At 35.6% G+C, this 9215-nt stretch overlaps 2 long non-coding RNA genes across 2 annotated transcripts; one reads left to right on the top strand and one right to left on the bottom strand.

The window, feature by feature from the left end:
• Nucleotides 1-1150: 1150 nt before the first annotated feature.
• LOC120421201 (uncharacterized) lies at nucleotides 1151-8362 on the bottom strand. The gene is made up of 3 exons (XR_005605952.2): nucleotides 8076-8362; nucleotides 1395-1580; nucleotides 1151-1303 (listed from the first exon to the last, which is right to left on the bottom strand). It is a non-coding gene; the product is annotated as an uncharacterized LOC120421201 (long non-coding RNA).
• LOC120421200 (uncharacterized) lies at nucleotides 3004-3744 on the top strand. Its single transcript, XR_005605951.2, has 2 exons — nucleotides 3004-3189; nucleotides 3250-3744. It is a non-coding gene; the product is annotated as an uncharacterized LOC120421200 (long non-coding RNA).
• Nucleotides 8363-9215: the final 853 nt, after the last annotated feature.

The following is a 9215-nucleotide window of genomic DNA, read 5'->3' as shown; positions in this document are numbered from 1 at the left end:
TATTCTAGCAAATTTTAAATTTTTAGACCACCGATCAATGAAAGACGTAAAAGTCCAAGGGTATAATCAAAATTCATATCAGATCAATCGATTTTCAAGTATTATGCTTCTTCTTAAAACCATAGTTCCCAAAACATTTTTTTAATGGAGAAGCATTTTACATTTTTGTTGATTGGTGTAGCATAGGGTGCCCAGAAAAAATGACCCCTTGCTCCACAAGCGAAAAACGGTTTTTTGAGTTATTTTAGGTATCTGTGCCAATTTTGAGCAAAATTTGTTGAGATTAACCCATTGATACCCGAGCCTGAAGTTGGTGAAAAAAATGTTTTTCATACAAAAATGACATTTTTAACTCGCTAATAACTTTTCAGGATCGAGTTTTACAGCTTTGGTATGTTGTACAAAGTTGTAGATTATTAAATTTACAATAAGAATCTCACTTTTGGGAATATTTGGATGGAAGTAGCAAGCCGTGCAAACCATACCGTAAGAAAATTGGGTTTTTCATACATTTTTTCGATTTTTCACATACAAACTTCACCTCCGAGTATCAACGGGTAAATGTTGACCGATTTTGCTCATATTTGGTCCAGAGTCCTAAAATAGGTCAAGGAACCATATTCAGCTTGTGGAGCGATGTTTTCAAAAAAAGTCCCATATTCTGGGCACCCTTGTGTAGCATCATAACCCGATATACTATTCTCCTCGAAATCCATTTCATAATTTTTAGTGACGTGAAATCGGTGATATACTATTAAAATTACTTAAACTATGGTATCATCCATAAACCACGTGGACACTTTTTTGAAATCTCAGATAGACCCCCCCCCCACCCCTCGTGAACAATTTCCGTACCAAACAAATCTTTTTTGTATGGAGCGTGGACAATCGCTTACCCCCTAATACGAGTAAATTGATAATACAGGATGAACCTATTTTGAGAGATTGTTCACGTTTTTTCCAAGATTTCAGGATAATGATCTATATTTTGAGCTTATTGGCTCGTAAAGGTAGCTCCACTCTGAGGCTCCACCTCAACTGGAAACTTGATTATTTTTGAAGCTAAAAAATGGTTTCGAATACCTTTCATAAAGTTGGATCACCTCTGGTAACATATCAGAAGATTTAGTTAAATGACAAATGTTGAAGTGAATTTGTATTTTTCAATTAAATATTTTACACACATCTGTAAACACAAAGCCGAAGAATGGAAAGCATTGATCAGCATTTCCTGTTCTATAGAAACCAATCAAGCCCGAGAGCCATCCACGGAAATTGATCGATGATGATAAGCCAGGGCCATCTGGTTTTATGTACGGCAGGAAAAATAAAATATATATAGAAGATATTGATTGATAAGTGAAGCTTCTCAGAAGGTACGACTTTCTGCTTACCTGCTGGATGGGGGGTTATTTTGAGGGGAGGGTATGCTTCGAGTACAATTACGGGATTGGAATTTTCGACGCATGAGTGATGAGCGTTTTTTCATCTCTTTTTAGCGCAAAGCCTATCATCGTGCGATTCAAAGTTAAGAGGATTTGATATCCGGAGGAAGTAACTTCACGGTTGATGAGCGTATCCTGCAAAGAAAAGCAAGCTTGATTTCAAAGTAAACCATCTTGAAATTAATCAGCGTGACTTTAAAAAATTCTAATAACTTTCAATTTGGATCAACTCAGCCAATACCGTAAATCATTTAAAGTTGTACTGAGCTGTTTATCTAGGAGAACAGCATGTAATTTCGTCGAGCACCTAATGTTGGCATATCAGCACAATGCAGTTCAACTACAACTCCTGATAAGCGATTTATACTGAAATAAATAGCTTAGTAGGAATAGGAAGTGAACAATAGGCAGAAATAAGTAGCTGTGAAAATTTTGAGCGAAATTGGTTAAGGTTTGAGGGTTGCTTTCTATCATTAAAGTTGGAAACAAAAAAAACCTCTTTATACAAAACCGTCTTCTTTAATGTGCTAATAACTCTTCAGGGTTAACTAGGATCGTTTTACCGTCTCCGACAAAGTTGTTTGTCATAAAATTTTACATAGGAATCTCACACTTGACAATGATCCGATACATTTATGCCACCGTTTGATGTAATTTTTGAAATTTATGCTTTTCCCCATAATTTTTTGTGGTTTTCCCATACAAACTTCAACGATTAAAAAAGTAACCGATTTGGCTCAAAATTTGCACAGTTACTCATTTTTACCTAAAGAAAAAAAAATCTTGTCACCCTAGTGAACATGATTTTTTCATCAAATGTTCAAAACGGCAAATTGGACTGACTGAATTCCGAACATATGTGAATTTTTCTAAATTCTCACTTCATAATAAATTTAAATTTCAATTAGTACACAGTTAAAGTTGTTTGTAGTTTTTTAATTGCGTTGCTGTTGATTGCACTTCTTATTTCATTGAAAGTCATTTTTCTTTTTTTTGCATTTATTTATTTGCCTGAAACTGAAAGTTTCCGCACCAAATTTACTTGATTTCTTGCATTCAATGAAATAACCCCAAATTCCAAGCTGGAAATCCCAATGCGACCGAATAAAAATCATTTCTCATCTAATCTAATCTAATCAAACCCTAGTGCAGCCAATCTTTCGAAGGGATCCTGGAGAGTGCCTTAGGTTAGATTACGCTTAGCACTCTTCTTGTCATTTCTTAACATTTGTTGTGCGCCATTGCATCGGAATGCATTTAAACATTACAAGCGATAAAGCGGCCAGGCCTACTGCGTAAAGTCGTATCGCAGAGACATGATTCGTTTGAAGTGGGTTGAGTTTGAGCACTGAGTGTTTGAACAACAACACAATTCTGAATCGACAGGGGAGGAAGAAGCGTGGTGACACACCACCATACGTTCCGAGATTTTGGTTTATTCGTTGGGAGCAACATGCTAAGAAAGTTTGGTACTCCGGGACCCTCTGGGATGCACCAAAGAGTATTCAAAATAGAGCGCGGACTCGGAACAAATTTCTACCAAATTCATGGTACCAGCCAAAGGTACAACCAAAGAGTATTCCCTTCTCTCTGGTACAACCGTAACGCCTTTGATAAGGCGTTACTTTTTTCAGGCGTTATGAAAATTGAAGGTGCCGATTTTTTTAATCACAGTAATCTCCAAAATTTTCCCAGTGACAGTTGAAAATAAACAAACCCACTCTCAGACCCGGGACAAATTCTGGTAAGCAAATTTTTGAATTTTCAAAATAAATTAGGTATAATTAAACATTTATTTTCGCAGAATAATATGTGAGATTCACGAATCCATGGAGGAAACCCGGGCGCTCTTGACTTACGCATTGGACAGTGCGACATCCTAAATCCAAATGAGACGGCCGCACCGTCCCGGAGAAGCACGTCTCCCGCACGACAAACGCTACCAAAACGTCACGCTGGTCTTCAGCACCGGCAAAGACCAGATTACGAGTATCTTCCCTTGGCCAGCTCTGATGCGCCTCAACAACCCGCAGCCCAGCAGCCCACTTCCAAAATGGAAAATTTCGACGACCGCGTCTCGGTCCAGGCTACCTTAAAGGACCGGCCTATTCGTTCCTTCAAGTGGCCACTTTGCTCGTAACGCCCACCCACATCATAGTGCTGCGCGAGCTCGAACGCAAAGACAAGGTGCGCGTAATCGTGCGGCGACTTCTCCAGAACAATACCAAAAGCTGCACCGTGATTTAATTGAAGATTTTTTTGATTTTATGTTCATTGTAATACTCTTAATAAAATAAAATGGCAATAAAAAGAAAAATAAATCAGTTGAGTTTTGATTTGATGCAGCACAGAAATTACGATACGGAGTTACCGAAATGCCAAGTTTTCCATTGGGGGTCGTGCATAAACCACGTGGTCTACTTAGGGGGGGGGAGGGGGTCCGAAATCCGACCGAAAAAAACCATGAAAAGCCATGGGGGGGAGGGGGGGGGGGTCGACGGTTGACCACGTGGCCTTTAAAAAAAAATCTTTTCTTAAAAAAAAAACAAAAAAATACGCGCTTTGAATTTACTTATATGCATACATTTTTTGTTACACTTCAAAACCATACAATTATTGTGTTTAAAATTATTACTTATATTTCAATGTCATAATATTTTCCAATTCAATATTGAATTATATATTTCGGCAGATTCATATCAATACTTTGAGCCTGTTATTGAATGTACACTATTTAATACTCATGTAACTACGTCTTGCAAAAGTTTAAAAGCTGTTAAAAAATAAAGTGACAGTATCCAAAGTTAATATACCCTAAAAAATGCGTACCAAAATGCAAACACAATTTCTTTTTTTTTGTTGATGGTATCAAGTAGTTAAAAATGTGCTTGCAAATTTGCATTGAAAGTAGATGTAGTCTTCGATAGTTCTATTTTGGAACAACTTAAAAAATAAATATTGCTGACAATTTTATAAGATTTTCGTAACAAGGCAAAAAACTAAATATGTATTATAAATGAAGTATCTAAAAATGATTCTCTGCGAAGAAAAAAATTATTTTCAAAATCTCAGATCTTAGCTAATTACTGTAGCTGGTCCTATAAGTGATCGAAGAATCTGAATCGAAAGATTTCCTTTTGACACTTAAAACAAACTCAAGATATCTTGTATCTTCTCTCTCATGCAATATTTTTTTAAGTTCAAAGAAACTAAAAACCCCAATTTCAGGATCATCGCGCAAAATTTCAGTTTCACTACCTCATTTGCAAGTGAAACGTCTAACGATACATACTTTAAGATTCACCAAAAAATTTGATGAATATTTTGGTCTAAAATATATTCCTTATTTTATGGGTTACACCATTCGGATTGTTATATTACATAACAATTCATAAAATACACGTTTACTATCCATTGTTAAAGTTGTAGGTATTTTTTTTTAGTTTTTCATTTCTTGAGCCAAAGAGAAACATGGGCAAACATTTTAGATTTTTAGAGAAAAAAAACGAGCTTCAAGCAAACATTGTTTTTGTTCTCAATTATTTAAAAGAATAAAAAAATAGGGGCCAAAGGTGCCCTTTCCTGAAAATATTAGTTTTTCTTTAAGCTGAGAAAATATACTATACCCTCAACTTCATATTTAAGATAAAACCACTCAAATATATAGACACATTAAAATAATTTAAGTTTTAAAGATTCACTTAATTTTTAAATGCCGATATCAATTTGTGAAACAAATTTCAATACAATGCCGTTAAAAATCAACATAAATAAAACTCCTTAAAAAAGATGGAACGGTATTTTCAACTCGCTGGTTCTCGGGCATAACTCAACCAACCGGGACATTTGGCATCCGTGTATATTGGACATGCGTTGGGCGTCCCAGTGTTAATAATTTCAAAGATATTTAAAAGATTGAAAAATTAACTTATTCAATTTTTTTTTGTATTTATTTTGAGGTAATATCTCACTATCTCAGCAACCAAAAGTTGGATCAAAAATCTTAAATCATAGATAATTGCCTATTTAAACAACTGAAAAAAATGTAAAATAAATTCCAAATTTTAGCTCAATCTTTTTTTAATTTTTTTCAAAACACGTAGTCGATAGCAAAATCAATTTAAAGTAAGAGTAAGACTTAAACAAATTGGATGTCCATGACTAAAATAATGATTTTTAGCGCGTTGTCTACAACTTTTCCAAAGACACGAAATTGATTTTCGAGCAATTCTATACAAAATCGGTCTTTATTCTTAAATTTTAATTTTTGATTTTTTTAATCCGTCTGAAACCTTTTTTGGTGCCCAAGCCATTTTGCATCATTAGTTTGTCCATATAGTTTTCCATACAAATTTGGCAGCAATGAAAATTAAAAAATCTGTATCTTTTGAAGAAATTTTTGGTCGATTTGGTGTAAAATCGAATTTGCAATCTAAAAGTACATTAGTGAAATTTTCATAAAGTGCACCGTTTTCAAGTTATAGCTATTTTTAGGTAACTTTTTTTTAAAAATAGTTGCAGTTATTAATTTAAAAAAATAAGTGCCCATGTTTGCCCAACTTTGAAAATTTTTTTTTTTTTTGAAATGCTGAGAAATTTTTTTGTTGCTTTGTTGCTGAGATATTGCCATGCAAAGATTTTAAAACAGAAAAATGGATGTTTACTACCCAAACAACCCATAATTTGCTTATGTCGATATCTCAGCAACTAATGGTGCGATTTTCAATGTTTATAAATAAAACTTTCGTGAAATTTTCCGATCTTTTCGAAATCAATATTTTCAACAAAAAAAAATTAAGACTAACATTTCAAAAGGTCGTAATATTGAATGTTTGTCCCTGTCTCTGATTCTTGTATGGAGAAAAAAATTAAACAGCTCGACTTTTTTGGACACACTGAATCATTGGAATCAATCATGCTTAATTAATAAGAAAAGTTGCTTTAGTTTGGATTTTTATGAATGTTTGGAATTAAATAAATATTAACTAGGAGCTTTCATAACTAGATATTTTCCTTAAAATAAAAAATATTTTCTTCCTGAAACAAAACTTTTCTATTTAATAAATTTCGATTTTAAGAAAATATTTAAAAGCGCATTTAAATTAAATCATGAATGCTGTTTATATATCAAAATAGCTTTAATTCTTAAAGCATATTTATTCTGGATGCAATTAATTGCACTGCAATTCCATTATTTTGAATACATATGTTTTACTAAGTTGCTTGTTTTGTTGAGAGTATTTTTTACTATTTGTACCATTCCAATGAATTGTTATACTGTTATTATTTACCGTCAGTGGGGGTGACTATGGGTCAAAAAACGAAACACCTCTCGAAATTTCATAATAACAAAAACAATTTAATTAACATCGAAAATCTTTCAACGTACATTTGTTCTTAGATAGTTTACTAACATTTTCCCAAAATATGGTGGATTTTGATGAACACTGCCTTCAATGCCAATAGTTTGAAAATTGACCCAATCTCACCCCTTAGAGGGGGTGACATTGGGTCAAATGAAACTAAAATGATGCTGAAATTCAAAGATATGGTAAAAACAAGTCATCCAACAGCGTTTCTTGTTCGAGGGAATCGTATTGACACGCTACAATGTTTGAAGTGGAGATTTTCAAACATTTGGGTAGTTTTCGAGCAATTCTAACAAAAATATTAGAAAAATGATTTTTCGAGAGGTCATTTTTGGCCAAAAACGTACCCCAACTTTAGACATCTGCCAAAATAACAGGATTTGTTCTAGGAACGAGAGTTTTTCAGCGAAGTCTTTTTAAGATGTCCCCTACACAACCCCTTTAACAGAATTCAGTTTCATTGAGAATAACCTGAGAAATAGTAAAATTCGTAAATAATCACTTTGACCCAATCTCCCCCCAGACCCAATGTCACCCCCACTGACGGTACCTTAAACTTTGTGATATCATACTTTTTTCACACTTTTAAGTGAATTTCTGTTTTTTTTTTATATATTATTAAATTGGTTTTAATGGTGTTACAGCACCTACACAAATTAAAATGTTTTCTATTTGACCCAATGTCACCCCCTCTAAAGGGTGAGTTTGAGTTAATTTTAAAACGATTGGCATTTATGAACGGTGTGATTATACTAGCCATATTCTGGGAAAATGTTGGTAAATTCAGGAGCATTCCCCAACATTATTTATTTCGATATAATTTGAAATGTTTTTATTGTGTTAAAATAACAACAGTAATATCGTTTTTTGACCAAAAGTCACCACCACTGACGGTACATCATTTGTGGATAAACATTTTTGACATCTATACTTATTTTGTCTTTTTTTTTAAAGATTTTTCACCTGGGAGGAAAAAGCCACGTGGCCATATAGGGGGGGGGGGGGTTGGCGTGAAACCACGAAAAACCATGAGGGGGGAGGGGGGGGGTCAAAAATTCTCCAAAAAAAAGCCACGTGGTTTATGCACGACCCCTTGGCCTCCTAGCACTTGCCTAGCACTATTTGTTCGGCAAATGTTGTAAGCAATTTGCGCAATTGCTTTTGGGGAAAGATGACAGAAATGTAAACGATTCGGAAGTTGTATCGAATGATATCAATTCCATATCAATTCAAATACGGACAGCTAACGAAGGCGTTTTACCTAAGTCTGCGTCGGCGTCCCTCCGCTGATAAACAGCAGCAGCATAGCATCGTGTCCGTAAGGCTGCTTCGGTAAAGCACGAACTAAATCGTTCCCGCCATCCCAGCTGGAAAGCATCTGACCGTGATCGGACATGCGTGCCAGTCCGTATAGGACGCGCCCAATCTCCAAGCAAGTGGACTACGCCGGCGACAGAGATTGTTGCAACAATTTAACCCACACACGCTGCTGCTATCGAATTGAATGTTTTGACATTTGTATTTTTTTGAAAAAAAAAAGAAAAAATGACAGCGAGAAACGTCAGTTAAAAGCGTAACGCCTCAACTCGCCACTGAACGAAAATTAAGCACCCTGATTTTTTTCTAGACTGCTGAGACGTGTACCGCGTGTACCACGTTACGGGGTCAAAAATAAATTGCCAGTGTACCCTCTCATTTCCCTTCTCTCTGGATGCACCCAACCGGCGGTGGCATGATTGTGATACATGGCGGCATGAAAGTATATCAGAATCTGCATGAAATCTGTCCTCATGCATTTTTTGCGATATAGGCACCCAAAATTCAGAGTCGTGAGAATCGTTCTCTCAAAATTTATTGAGAGCTCAGTGCCAAAATCGAAAGAATAATGCTACCAACTCACACCATCATAACAAATGTGTTCATTCGTTAATTGAAACAATAAATCTCCAACAAGTGTCATACATCGACATCTGACCACTCTTTAGTCACCAATCTGTTGTGGCCGAGGCAGTTAAGTCATTGGGTTAGTCTGTCAAAGGTCTCTGGTTCGATTCTCGTAGTCGACACTTTTGGTTTTTTGTTTGCCGAATGAACTTTTTTTGCAAATGAACCTCGAGAGAATAATTCTTTCGCCCATCTCAAGATGTGTTCTCTGTGTCCGTGAATGAAGCCACTATTCTCTCGACTCGAGTCCATTGTTCTCTCGAACGTTGCTGCCCAGTTTTGGGTGGGGGTAGGACATTTTTGCCCGTTACCGACAATTATCAACATTACCGACGGCTGATTGATTGTATTGCAGAAAAAAAATCTTAACAGAACGAGGATTGAACCATCAACTTCTAGGTAACTGATTCGACACGCTACCACCGCGCCATGGACGCTTTGATGAATTGAGAGGGAC

This window comes from Culex pipiens, chromosome 1, assembly GCF_016801865.2.
Source record: "Culex pipiens pallens isolate TS chromosome 1, TS_CPP_V2, whole genome shotgun sequence".
In the NCBI taxonomy this organism is placed as follows: Eukaryota; Metazoa; Arthropoda; class Insecta; order Diptera; family Culicidae; genus Culex; species Culex pipiens.
This window is presented reverse-complemented; position numbering and strand designations above follow the sequence as displayed.